Source organism: Loxodonta africana, chromosome 12 (genome assembly GCF_030014295.1).
Source record: "Loxodonta africana isolate mLoxAfr1 chromosome 12, mLoxAfr1.hap2, whole genome shotgun sequence".
Taxonomy (NCBI): Eukaryota; Metazoa; Chordata; class Mammalia; order Proboscidea; family Elephantidae; genus Loxodonta; species Loxodonta africana.
The window spans coordinates 62,060,150-62,075,571 of record NC_087353.1 but is presented as its reverse complement, the minus strand read 5'-3'; positions in this window follow the sequence as shown (position 1 = coordinate 62,075,571).

Here is a 15,422-nt window from a genome sequence, read left to right as displayed (position 1 = left end):
AGTAGAGATCTTAACCTTTGATTCTGCAAGGGTCTAAGCATTGTGAAAGGGGCAGAGGACAAATAAGGAATGTGGGGAAAACTCGTTAGGGTGAGATCCGGATCATCCACTATTCCGAAAGATATTGCACATTATGGGGGAACTAACACAGTGACATGAAGGTGAAATGTTGTGGGGAGAGGGCCTAAATGCTCTGGTTAGAGGTGCAGACGAGAAACGTTGTTAGCTGCCGTCAAGTCGATTCTGTCTTCCAAGCCTCCTCTTCGTGGGTTTGAACCTCCAACTTTTCAGCTAGTGGTCTAACGCTAGGACTCGCCTAGATGAGAGAATCCCTCTAGTTTTCTTCTTCCTTCCCTAAAACACGACAGATCACAGGGAAACTGTTCTGGAGAGCCCAGAACAAGGAGATGTGATTTTCTTTTCCTTAGTCAACATCTCAAAGCTTTACTAGTTGCTTCTATGAAGACTTTTTAAAAATCAACAAGGTGACTTGTTAGAAAAACAGATACCCTTGAATGGAATTAGAATCTCCAGGAGGTAGGGTTCCAGAATCTGCGTATTTTAAAAATGCCCCTGGTGATTCTTACATACTTAAAGTCTTAGTGGCATTGCTCAACCTTTTCACCCTATAGAGTGCTTCTGATTGGAGGATGTTGGGTGAGGGGGCTGAGACAGACCTGGGTGGACTTCCTTGGTCTCAAGTTCAAATCCCCCAGTTAAGAGGATCCCATTGGTCTAGTAGACCACAGTCATCACTGTTGGGTGGAGTTTTCAGCGCTGATCACATCACAGGCTTCTTCCTTTAGAGTTGAGCAGGTCATAGGTCAGAAGAGGTCTAATCAGTTTTTTTCCAGGCTGGTGATGTCACATGGTGCCTGCCTCAGAGCATACAAATTATGCAGAAACCACTAGTAGCCGTTGAGCCGATTCTGACTCATGGCAACCCATGTACGTCAGAGTAGAACTGAGCTCCATAAGGTTTTCAATGGCTAATTTTCCAGTAGTAGGTCACCAGTCCTTTCTTCCAAGATGCCTCTGGGTGGACTTGAACCTCCAACCTTTCAGTAGCCAAGTGCTTAACCTTTTGCACCACTCAGGGATTCCTTGCATTATTCAGAAACTCCTTTAAATGAGTGTTTGTAGGGAGAAATAACCCAGAATGGAACTGGGGACATGGTCTAGCCCTACACTGCCCAGTGTGGTAACCACTGGCCACATGTGGCTTTTGTGCACTTGAAATGTGGCTAGTGAACTTGAGATGTATTGTAAGTGTAAAATACACACTAGATTTCAGACAGTGCCAAAATAAATAAATAATGTAAGGTATCTCATCGATGCACTTCACTGCCAACTGAAAGGTCAGTGGTTCGAAACCACTAGCTACTCCACGGGAGAAAGATGTGGCTTCTGTAAAGATTTACAGCCTTGGAAATCCTATGGGGCAGTTCTAATCTTTCTCACAGGGTCACTGTGAGTTGGAATCGACTGGAGGGCAGTGGGTTTGGTTTGGTTTTGGTTAGATAAAACACATTGTCAAAAGTAATTTCACCTTTTTTTTTAATATGGCTACTAGATGACTTTCAATTACATACGTGTTTTGTGTCAAATTTTCATTGGACAGCGCTGGTCTAGTCTCTCCCATAGATAACAAATGTTTAAAATCATAATGCTAAGTGACCAAAATAGGATTTAATTCATGCATTTCATACATTCTGTCTCTTTCACACACGCACACAGTGTTCAAAATCGGCATTCAAAATAAATACCTTCTGAGCTCTTCAAATCTTCCATTTAATCAGTACCACGTGTTGAGTTTGGGAGACCAATGGCTTGTACACAACAGTCAAGGACATCTCAAATGTATGCCCTAGAAAAATGACACATGGCTAGCATGAGACTTGATGCTTGTGAATTACAGTAACAGAGGGTATTATTTCCAAAGGTGGTAAGAGACTGAATTCAAGTGTCCACTGTGTCAGCTCTGGGTGGCCTGGTATTTGCTTTTCATAATCAAAAACAGAATCATTTTGATACAAACCTTGTGTCCAGAACTTGGTCTGGCTTTATATCTTACCTATAGTCCAGAAGAAGAGATCGAGGGTCAGGGAAACTGGGATGCTTATATAAACCAAAGTCCCCAGCAGCTCAGCCCAGAAATCAGAATGAGATGCTCAGCTTTTAAGTAAACACAAGGATAGAAAAACAGTAGCTATACCATTGCCCTGAGCCCCAGGCATTGGTAAGACTCAGAACATTCTTTCCTTCTCTGCCCCCTAGTCGTGCTTGTTTTCCTTTGAAGAATAATTAAGATTTAATGGCATATTTTCACAGTTTTTTGTCTGCCCGCGTTCTGACTGCCTACTGTGCAGAATGCTTGCGTTTGATCCCGGTCATTACAAGAACTGTACAGTAATTGCCTATCTGGTGACTCGTTAATAGAGGTCTCCAGAGAGTGGGGACACTGCTCTTTTGAAGCTCATCTGTTTACTGTTGGCCCTTCTGGTTTAATCTATATCATCAGAGAGCCTTGCTCAATTATTGGCAGCTCAGTCTTTTCCTATTGGGAGGCAGACACTGGGTAAACAAGTCTGCTTCCTTCTCTTTCCTTTCCATTCCCTCCTTTCCCTCCCCTTCCCTGCCCTCCCCTCTCCTCCTCTTCCCTTCTCCTCCATTCTCCTTTCCTCCTTTTCTCTCCTCTCTTCCTCTTTCCCTCTTTCTTTCTCATTTGTTTTCTCTTTAACTTGCCCAGATGAACTCAATTTGGTCAAGCATGGCATGAGGTATCCTTGTACCAGGTCATCTACACGGCACTGAAGGAGCTATCCTGGGACCTGTCCAACAGTTCCCAGATTGGAAGGCAGCTAACTAGATGGAACAGTTTCACTCTTCATTCAAAGGCAGGATGCCTTATATTCATCTGATAGGACCGAGATCAGGGAGAAACTACTCCACAGAACCTTCTCAGACTCCCTAGGCATAGCTCCAGCTGGTTTATTTGTTCCTTCACTGGCTGCTGTTAAAATAATACTTATCACAGTTAACTTTAGTCATTTATGTATCACTTGTTGCTCTAGACATGGGAGCCCCATGCAAACAAATCCTCAGTTCCCACTACTGAGAACACTGCCCATCACATGTTAGGTGATCAAAATGTATTTGCAGGACAAATAGACATTCTCTAGGTTGTGCTAAAGTTGCTTTGTCCTTCCCAAGGAAGGAAAAATCCAAGAGTGGATACCAGTGATCCATCTCACTCCCTTCTTAACCCCTATTGTCAGAAAATATGCAACGAGTGGAAGTTTCTAAAATAAGAAGAAGTCCTAGTGGCACAGTGGTTAAGCACTTCGCTGTTAACCAACAGGTCAGTGGTTCAAACCTGCCAGCCACTCCTTGGGAGAAAGATGTAGCAATCTGCTTCCTAAAAGATTAAAAAGCAAACATACACACACACACGCAAAACCCATTGCTGTCAAGTTGATTCTGACTCATAGCGACCCTATAGGACAGAGTAGAACTGCCCCATAGGGTTTTCATGGCTGCAGTCTTTATGGAAGTAGACTGCCATATCCTTCTCCCAAGCAGTGGCTGGTGGGTTTGAACCAACCTTTTGGTTAGCAGCCAAGTGCTTAACCACTATGCCACCAGGGCTCCTTCCATAAAGATTACAGCCTTGGAAACCCTATACAGCAGTTCTACTTTCTCCTATAGTGTCACTATGAGTTGGAGTCAACTCGATGGCAACAAGTTTTTTTTTTTTTTTCTTGAAATAGTAGGTTGAAGGTCATAAGATAGGAACCCTGTTGCTGCTAGGGTTAGCATGGAGGTCATGAGCCTGGTGATGATGTGAATTCTCTGCCCAGGCACCTGTCTGAACTTCCAACACCCTTATGGGGGACAGCAACTCCAGGTAAAAAAAGAGCACTTTAAAAAAAAAAAGATGCCCTCAGAGCTCATCAGAATCTTTCCTGGAATTCATATCTAAGCATTGGAAGAGAGAATCTCGCTTTCTACCAACAGTGCTAAGCTCATTCCAGTGCTCAATGCACTTGGTGATATACAATAAAAAATGAACAGAAATGAGAGATGAGGAGAGAGGTAGATTGTTGTCCATGGGGTTTTAGCTCTAAGAACCTAACTTTAACTCTAGCCTTAACTATGAGAATAGAACTTTTGTTCTTAAACTAATCTGATTCAATTATTTCTAAAATAATTTTAATACACATAGCCTGAATATTCTCACCATCCCAGTGGAGGTGTGTTTTGTAACTTGGGCAAATTAGAAAATTCCCACCAACAATAGGTTTCAAGTTCAATTGATAATAATCATCTCAATAATATTTCATTCTCATTGGTAGTAGAAAATTCCTTCCTAAGCCAAAAAAAAAAAAAAAAAAGCTAGGCAATGTGATAAACACTTTTACATGTATGAGTTTCGTGAATCCTAACAATGTCAGAAGACATTGCTACTCTTCTTTTTATTTTTATTCTCATTTAAAGAAAGAGAAACTAGGGTTAAGGTGGTAAAACATTGACATTTGTCAGTGTTGGAGCTGAGATTCAAATTTGTCCCCAAAACTCTCCAAAGTTATGAGGTAATTCTATTAATAATAATATTGTCACATAGTGTTATATTGTTTATTATGTAACTTGAGTAAGTAATTTAATACATATAATACTAAGTAATGTGCACAATGTAATCTGTTTAATTGTCCCCATAGTCTTTTCAGGTGGATGGAATTAATGCTGCCATTTTACAGATGAGGGCAGAGATGCTGAGAAGTTAAATGAGTTGCCTGAAACCAAATAGCTGGTAAGTCTCAAAGTCAGAGTGTGAGCCTGGCTCTTGCTGACTCCTAAGCTCATTCTGGTTCCTCCAAGGTGAACATTTGTCCTTAGGTGAACTCATTTTAAACACTTGGGCAACTTCTTTCAGGAGTACTCACACCACCAAGAATCAAGAGTCCCAAGTCCGACTTAGAAAACCTTATTAGTCTAATAAGACTTCAGTTCCATCAGCATAACTGGCAGCCACCTGAATCGAATACAGTCTAATTACTCTATACTGGATTCCTCATTACTGGGTTTTGAGGGGAGACAAACATGCGAAGAGAGAAGAAAATGTGTGTCAGGGAATAGCCAGTGTAGCCTAAGCCCTCACTCCAAACAAGGTCAAGAGCAGTTACCCAAGTTCGTGGGGGTGTCTGAAGTCTGAGAGAAGACTTCCTTTCCTACATTTTTGTAAGCATGGGGGCAAAAAAGTCAAGAGAAGTTAATTACCAAATTGTGTTACAGTCGTTAAAAGACTTTTAAAGAACAACAACAGCAAGGAAAACCTTGGGAATTCAAGTGGCAATGCTAATCCTTAAACTACTTCATTTCTTCTGGAGGTCACCTTTCTTTGGATGAGTGTGAACCTTGGCTGCTTTTTAGAAATAAAAACAACAACAACACACCCACAATTGAAAACACTTTTATTATATATTACCGAATCTTATTTTTTAATTGTAAAATATCATCTATGCTTTCTTTTCTGCCATCAGAAGTAATGCTGCATTCTGAAAGATTTTCTTAGAAAAATCAAAACCCAAGCCCAACTGATTCCAACTCATGGAGACCCCATGTGTGTCAGAGTAGAACTATGAGCCATAAAGTTTTCAATGGCTGATTTTTGGAAGTAGCTCTCCAGACCTTTCTTCCGAGGCTTCTCTGGTGGATTTGAATTGCCAACCTTTCAGCTAGTAGCTGAGCACTCCTTCCTTAGGATAAACTCCTAGAAATAGAAATGATGGTTCAAAGCTTTGAAAATACATTGTTAAAAAAATCCTACTGTGTACTAGTCTTCTGAATTTCCCCATGCCCTATAGGATCTCTATGAGTTGGAATTGACCCGACAGCAGTGGGTTATTTCTTTAAGTTTTCATTGTCATTGTTGGGTGCCCTTGAGTCTATTTCAATTCACAGTGACCTCACGTGACAGAGTAGAACTGCCCCATAGGATTTTCTAGGCTATAATCTTTTTATGGAAGTAGATTCTCCTGCAGAGAAGCTAAAAGGGTTTGAACTGCAGATCTTTTGGCTGAGTGCTTAACCATCATACCACCAGGGCTCTTTTTCATTGTCATTACTAAGATAAACCCAAACCAAACCTGTTGCCATCAAGTTGATTCCAGCTCATAGCAACACTATAGGACAGACTAGAACTGCACCCATAGGGTTTCCAAGGAGCAGCTCATGGATTCGAACTGCAGACCTTTTGGTTAGCAGCAGTAGTTCTTAATTACTGCACCACCAGGCCTCCCATTAGTAGGATAAGAAAAAAAAAAAAAATCTGGGTTTAAATTCTACCTCTTATATTTGTTTGCTATGTGACCTTGAAAAATCATTGAAAGTCTCTAATATTTGTAAAATGGTGATCATATAAAAGATAATAGTAATAGTAATACTATCTACCTAATACGGTTTTTGTGAGGGTTGGTTATTCTGGTACCTAGGAAGGGCTTATTAAGCACTACTGTTACCAGTTGCTGTCCAGTGGATTCTGACTCATGGTGACCCCATATATGAGAGGGTAGAACTGAGCTCCATCGGGTTTTCAGTGGCTGATTTTTCCAAAAGTAGGTCATTTGTACCACCCAGGGACAGGTCTGCTTATAACAAATTACTGCATCACACTGCAATATGTATTCTAGCAGGAGTATTCCACGGGTGTGTGGGAGTATTTAGAAGGGACAAACAAAACGTGTGCATATCAAGGCAAGCTTTCTGGGGGAGGTGACATCTTTACAGAATGACTCCAATTCACTCTTATCACTCTTCTTGTTCATGGAAATTTGAGTACTCAAATGTGGTTCCCCTGCCCACATTCCAAGCTGGTCAGAATCTTCCTTCCTCAGGCAGATGTTACAGACAAGACTGTATACCCTTCCTCTGAGAACTTACCAGCCACCACAAAACAATTATTTCACATTAAGCCAACCAATACCAAGTCTACCGTCTTCACATATTGATCATTATCACAACATGTTGCTCCCATTTTACAAACCATTTTACCGTTTAAAAATGAAACCTTTAAACAAGAAGAAGATGTCGCCACAGCATGAAAGGAAAACCAATTCAGCTGCAAAAGTCACTTAATTGTATATACACATCTAAGAAGGCTATTATATCCCTGGTTTCTCCTGACCAGACTTCCCAAGGAATCTCAGAAAGCATCATTATGAACTGAAGTCAACTTTATAAATATATGCATCCCTGGGATTCTACTAAAACCAAGTTATTCCATCTCATTTCAGCTCACAACTTGCTAGATTGATCAGTCAGCAGGTGTAATTGTTTCAAGCCAGCCATTTTTGAGGAAGTCAATATTGGTTGATGGACTAATCTCTCAATTTGTCTTCATTCTTAAAAAAAAAAAAAAAAAGGTAGAGGAGAGAAAAATCTACTAATCCTTGGACATTGCGAAATTTCAGAATATCCATTGTAAATTAGACACATTTCTTTGACATTTCCTCCAAGTTAGTCATTTGCTGGTGATCCTCTAACAGTCTTAGTGATATATATCTTACTCGTCCAGTATCTTCTATTTCTACACCTGGTCCAGAATTTAACAGGAGGTGGTTGGAGGTTACTGAAGGAGACCAGTGCTTTAAATGGGGAAAGCTGAATTTTAGTCACAGCCCTGCCGCTGGGATGCTTAGTATATCACATGAGATCTCGCTGGCCCATTTCTTCTTGTTTAAAATAAGAATACATTGAGAGATTCAACTGTATATAACAAAAAAAAAAAAAAAAAGAAAGGAAGAAAGGGAGGAAAAAAGGAAGGAAGGAAACAAATAAGCTTATTTCTGTCTTATGTAAAAGTAGCCCAGAGGAAGGTAAGTCAAGGCTAGTATAGCATATGTATGGTTTTAGAAACCCAAGCTTTTTCTACCTTGTTGCTTCATCATCCTCAGCACATATACCTCGTGGTCCCAAAAGGCTGCCCAAGTTCCTACCATCACAATCATGATCCAGCCAACAAGAAGAAAGAACAGAGAAAGGGTATGCCCTTCCCTGTTAGGGGAACTTTCCAGAAGACCCTCCCAACATTTTCACCTGTAGTTCTTTACCTAGTCTTTAGTCAAATTCTAAAGGGAGGATGAAAAAGGTAGACTTCTGGCTGGGCAGTCATGTGCCTAGCTGAAAATCAGAATTCTGATACTAAGAAGGAAGGAGAATGGATATTAAAAGCATCCAACTGTCTCTGGCACAAAACATTAGATCATGCATGACCCCGAGGCTGGAACAGATACAAAGCTGCCTGAGTTTAATATAGAATATTTTAGTAGTTTCATTTCATGAAAGACCTATAACAGCCACAGATTATGCAACTTCTCAAGGATATTTGAAGTATACATTTTTTGACCAAGACTGACATAGAGTCCAAGAATAGCTTCCACCCAGCAAAACTTTCACAGTTTTGTCCAGTTTCACCCTCCTTCCAGCTTTATACATAACCACCCACGTTCTGTGATAAGAGACCTGGATATAAACATTATTTCAAGAAATAGGATAAAATAGCTTGCGTTAGATATATCTCCCTTTTCCCTGAAAATTCACCTCCTCGCTTTTCTTGAGAGCTCCTAGCATCTGAAGTCCAGCTCTCTATGTATAAGACACTGAAAGATTCACGATTTTCTAGAATGAATTTACAAGGTCCACATGAATGCCACCATAGCATAGAGCTCATGCGTCAACCAGGAGGAAAGGTGAGGAGCACCCCAAGACAAAATGATAAGGTACCACTTGGGGACTCTGTGGAAGAGATAAGAAAATGCAGACCAACTTGACCCACAATGTTTAAATAGAGAAGCTCTTAATCCACCCCAAATCTTATCTGAAAGCACTCTAACAGGGTAGGCTGATCTGCATAGATGAGAAACTTGGGTCAGAGAAGTTAAGTACTGGAGCGAACTGAAAGCTCCCCCCAGCTGCCAGAGGCAATGTTGTAATACATATAATATATAATAACACGATAGCAAGGCAATGTTAGCAGTAAGGTAAACTCTGTAACATGACACGTTGTTGATCTTGTCTGGCACTGTATCCCCGGCACCGACATGAGCCCATCATATGTGATCAATAAGTATTGCTTGATTGAATGAATGACTCCACATCTCCTGTCCTTCCCGCTGCGCCAGTTTCCCACATTGGTTAGCGCCACGCTCTCCATGGTAGAAATACTTGGCGAATTGAAAAGTGATAAAACCTACAATGAGGCAGATCCCCACAGTGCTGCAGAATTGGAAACCACATCTTATCACTGCATAATAGCCCTGGTTCTATTTCCCATATCACAGAGAATGCAGCCTAAAAGAGATTGAGTTATTTCACACAAAGACTTCACAGGAGGGGAAAAAAAAAAAATGTTGTTTTGATTCACTACTTATTTTTTTTTCATTTCAAACACAATAACGCACATTTTCATCAGAAGCTAAATGATAGTGCTTACAGTATTTAATATCTGAATTCCATTACGATTTTGAAGGCTTATTAACATAGTAAAAGTATTTCATAGAATTTCCAAAGGCATCAGAATACAATTATTGTGGGAATAGACTATGTATCCAGAGAAAAGAGAGATAGTGAGAGTCATCGGCAAACACGCACACACACGCACACAGAGAGAGACGAAGAGAAAACACACACACACACACACGCACAAAAGACAAAGACACACAAAGGTAGAGACACAGACACATAGACAAGAGGGATAAAAAGATCAAGAGCTTCCAGATTGGAATTGTGCTCCGTAGGGTTTTCAATGGCTGATTTTTCAGAAATAGATCACCAGGCCTTTCTTCCAAGGTGCCTCTGGGTGGACTTGAACTTCTAAACTTTCAGTTAGCAACCCAGCGTGTTAACCATTTGCACCACCCAGGAACTCCATGTTAAGAGTAGTCAGCATTGAACATTCTTTATAGCTCTTGCTCTATCATCCTTCCATAAAAGTAATCTATTCCAACCATTCTCCATGACTCAGCTAAGAAATTTGCAAAAAAAGCAAATATAATCTTGTCGTCCATCTGTCTACAACCCTGCAGTAATAGGTCTCCCATTGCCCATGGGGTAAAGAGCAAAGCTCTTTAAAGGTGGTCTGTTGGTGCTTGGCTATAACCAATAACTGCCCTGACAGGGAGCACAACAGAGAACCCCTGAGGGAGCAGGAGAGCAGTGTGATGCAGACCCCAAATTCTCGTAAAAAGACCAGACTTAATGGTCTGACTGAGACTAGAAGGACGCCGGAGGTCATGGTCCCCAGACCTTCTTTTAGCCCAAGACAGGAACCATTTCCAAAGCCAACTAACTCTTCAGACAGGGATTGGACTGGACTATGGGATAGAAAATGATACTGGTGAAGAGTAAGCTTCTTGGATCGAGCAGACACGTGAGACTAAGTGGGCAGCTCCTGTCTGGAGGGGAGATGAGAGGGCAGAGGGGATCAGAAGCTGGCTGAACAGACATGAAAATAGAGAGTGGAGGGAAGGAGTGTGCTGTCTCATTAGGGGGAGAGCAATTAGGAGTAGATAGCAAGGTGTATATAAATTTTTGTATGAGAGACTGACTTGATTTGTAAACTTGCACTTAGAGCACAATAAAAATTAAAAAAAAAAGTAGTTTGTGAAGTGCTACTTTGAAACTATGTAAGTATTCTGTTGCTCATCAATCTTTTGCCCACTAATTTTAGCATCCAATGCTGATTTTCTAAGTCCATCATTCTTTCGATATTTATTATTTGACTGCTTAGGGTAAGGGAGAGCTGCTTCTTTTCCTACATTAATTAATTCATAAATAACTTGATGGACTCATGTATACAACACATGCATGGACTTGTGTAAATGCACACACACCCATACATATACACACAAAGATAAAGCAAATTGAACAAAATGCCAGTGGTTCGTAAAGGGTATCAGTTTGCGGTTGGCTGCCAACCTAAAGATTGGAGACTCTAACCCACTCAGTGGATCTACAGAAGAAAGGCCTGGAGATCTCTTTCCGTAAAGATTACAGCCAAGAAAACCCTATGGAGTAGTTCTACTCTATCACACATGGGGTAGCTATGAGCTGAAAATTGAGTCAAGGGCACCTAATAACAACAATATGCTTGTACCGAGTGTAAACAGTTGGGTAAGGGGTATACTTGTGCTTTCTTACAACTCTTTATAAGTTTGAAATAATGTAAAATAAAGAGTTGTAAAAAACCCTGACGACCCAGAGGAGGCCTTATAAGGGTTGGTGCGCACCTGCCACGCACCTCTGACCTACACAGCAGTGCCTCTCATTCTGCAATCCGAACAATCTGGCTTTGTTGCTCTTTAGTCAATATGCTGGGCCCTACTACCAGACCAAGAAGAAAGGCCCGGTAATCTACTTCTGAAAATCAGCCAACAAAGATGCTAAACCAAAACCAAACCCAGTGCTGGCGAGTCGACTCCGACTCATAGCGACCCTACAGGACAGAGTAGAGCTGCCCCACAGAGTTTCCAAGGAGCGCCTGGCAGATTCGAACTGCAGCCGTAGCACTTAACCACTACGCCACCAGGGTTTCCATACGAAGACGCTATGGATCACAATAGTCCGATCCCATTGTGCCTGGGTTGGGAGTTGACTCAGTGGCACCTAACCTGACCACCAGACCTGTACATGCTGCTCTCTGCCTGCAGCCCTGCCTTCCACTCGCCCCCGCCAACCCCAGTCCTCATAATTAAGCTCTCAGCCACTAAGCCCTCAGGGAATCCACCACCAATTACACAAGATTAGAGAACCAAGTCTATCACTTTCATAGCAGTAATCGAACATGTTCTTTGGATCAAACCATTTTTGTGATCTAATGTCTTCTTATCTCTTGATATATTTCCGCTGATGGAAAAGCAATGCTTAAAGACTTATCAAAGCTTTAAAAATAAAATTTATCTTTGCTATAAAAGGAATGGTTACTTTTTATGGGCAATTGGGAAATTGCAGGAAAAAAAGAAACCACAGTTCCATCATTTAACGTTGATTTTTTTTTTACTCTTAATGTAAAGTCCCTGGGTGGTGCTAATGGCTGATGTGCTTGGTTGCTAACCAAAAGGTCAGAGTTATTGGAGGTCTGAATCCATCTAGAGGTCTCTCAGAATAAAGGTCTGCTGATCTCCTTCCAAAAAATCAGCCACTGAAAACTCTATGGAGCATAGTTCTGCTCTGACACACGCGAGGTAGCCAGCCATGAGTCAGAGTCGACTCAACGGCAGCTGGTCCTGATGCTGTTAACATGTTTTATCTTTTCAGAAAGAGAGAGAAAGCTTTCTATTCGTGCTGTATAAATTATGTAATCTTGCATCCTTCAGGGTTAACTATATGTTGTCGTTAGTTGCCATTGAGTCAGCTCTGACTCATGGCGACCTAATGTATAACAGAACAAAATGTTTCACGGCCCTGCACCATCTTCATGATCTTTGATATCTTTGAGCCTGTTCTTATGACTATTGTATTCATCCATCTCATTAAGGGTTTCCTTTGTTTTTGCTGACCCTCTACTTTACCAGATGTGATATCCTTTTCTAGTGATTTGGTCTTGCCTGATGACGTGTCCAAAGCAAGCAAGATGATCCTCACCATTAGGGTACATTCTAGGTTCCGATTATTAATGGATGATCGAACATGCAATCAAGATGCATTGACAATAACTGGTGATTGGAATGTAAAAGTTGGAAACAAAGAACAAGGACCAGTAGTTGGAAAATATGGCCTTGGTGATAGAAACAATGCCGGAGATTGAATGATAGAATTTTGCAAGACCAACGACTTCTTCATTGCAAATACCTTCTTTCACCAACATAAACGGCAACTATACACATGGACCTCACCAGATGGAACACACAGAAACAAATTGACTACATCTGTGGAAAGAGACGATGGAAAAGCTCAATATCATCAGTCAGAACAAGGCCAGAGGCCAACTGTGGAACAGGCCATCAATTGCTCATATGCAAGTTCAAGCAAAAACTGAAGAAAATCAGAGCAAGTCCACGAGAGCCAAAATATGACCTTGAGTATATCCCACCTGAATTTAGAGACCATCTCAAAAATAGATTTGACACACTGAACACTAGTGACTGAAGACCAGACGAGTTGTGGAATGACATCAAGGACATCATCCATGAAGAAAGCAAGACGTCACTGAAAAGACGGGAAAGAAAGAAAAGACCAAGATGGATGTCAGAGGAGACTCTGAAACTTGAGCATCGAGCAGCTAAAGCAAAAGGAAGAACTGATGAAGTAAAAGAACTGAACAGAAGATTTCAAAGGGCCTCTCGAGAAGACAAAGTATTATAATGACATGTGCAAAGAGCTGGAGATGGAAAACCAAAGGGGAAGAACACGCCCGGCGTTTCTCAAGCTGAAAGAACTGAAGAAAAAACTCAAGCCTCGAGTTGCAATAGTGAAGGATCCCATGGGGAAAATATTAAATGATGCAGGAAGCATCAAAAGAAGAAGGGAGGAATACACAGAGTCATCATACCAAAAAGAATTAGTCGATATTCAACCATTTCAAGAGATGGCATGTGATCAGGAACCGATGGTACTGAGGAAAGAAGTCTAAGCTGCTCTGAAGGCATTGGCAATAAACAAGGCTCCAGGAATTGATGGAATATCAACTGAGATGTTTCAACAAACAGATGCAGCACTGGAGGTGCTCACTCATCTATGCCAAGAAATATGGAAGACAGCTTCCTGGCCAACTGATTGGAAGAGATCCATATTTATGCCTAGTCCCAAGAAAGGTGATCCAACTGAATGTGGAAATTATAGAACAATATCATTAATATCACATGCAAGCAAAATTCTGCTGAAGATCATTCAAAAACGGCTGCAGCAGTATATCGACAGGGATAACAAAAGGGAACTGCCAGAAATTCAGGCTGGATTCAGAAGAGGACATGGAACCAGGGATATCATTGCTGATGTCAGATAGATCCTGGCTGAAAGCAGAGAATACCAGGAGGATGTTTACCTGTGTTTTGTTGACTATGCAAAGGCATTTGACTGTGTGGATCATAACAAACTATGGATAACACTGCAAAGAATGGGAATTCCAGAACACTTAATTGTGCTCATGAGGAACCTTTACATAGATCAAGAGGCAGTTGTTCGGACAGAACAAGGGGATACAGATTAGTTTAAAGTCAGGAAAGGTGTGCGTCAGGGTTGTATTCTTTCACCATACCTATTTAATCTTTATGCTGAACAAATCATATGAGAAGCTGGACTATATGAAGAAGAATGGGGCATCAAGATTGGAGGAAGACTCATTAACAACCTGCGTTATGCAGATGACACAACCTTGGTTGCTGAAAGTGAAGAGGACTTGAAGCACTTACTAATGAAAATCAAAGACCACAGCCTTCAGTGTGAATTCCACCTCAACATAAAGAAAACAAAAATCCTCACAACTGGACCAATGAGCAACATCATGATAAATGGAGAAAAGATTGAAGTTGTCAAGGATTTCATTTTACTTTGTTCCACAATCAACAGCCATGGAAGCAGCAGTCAAGAAATCAAAAGACACACTGCATTGGGCAAATCTGCTGCAAAGGACCTCTTCAAAGTGTCGAGGAGCAAAGATGTCACCCTGAAGACTAAGGTGCGCCTGACCCAAACCATGGTATTTGCAATTGCATCATATGCATGTGAAAGGTGGACAATGAATAAGGAAGACCGAAGAAGAGTTGATGCCTTTGAATTGTGGTGTTGGCGAAGAATATTGAATATACCATGGACTGCCAAAAGAACGAACAAATCTGTCTTGGAAGAAGTGCGGCCAGAACGCTCCTTAGAAGCAAGGATGGCGAGACTGAGTCTTACATACTTTGGACATATTGTCAGGAGGGATCAGTCCCTGGAGAAGGACACCATGCTTGGCAGAGTACAGGGTCAGCAGAACAGAGGAAGACCCTCAACGAAGTGGATTGATACAGTGGCTGCAACAATGAGCTCAAGCATAACAACGATTGTAAGGATGGCGCGGGACCGGGCAGTGTTTTGTTCTGTTGTGCATAGGGTCGCAATGAGTCGGAACCAACTCGACAGCACCTAATAACAACACCACCACCACCACCACCACCATTAAGGAGCATTCTGATTTTATTTCTTCTAAGACTGATTTGTTCATTCTTCTATATAATTGTATAACATACATGGGCAACTCCACCAATGACTGCAATTGGACCCGAATATCACCTTTTTGTTATTCGTGTGTCACCGGACAAAACTCCATGAACTGTTTTCCTCACCACACCCCATGCCAGCCATGGCCTCTTCATCATAAATCCAGGGGAGCCATGCAATCTGGATGCCTTTGCCTCAGCACCTCCAGCATTGGTAGACTCTAACGG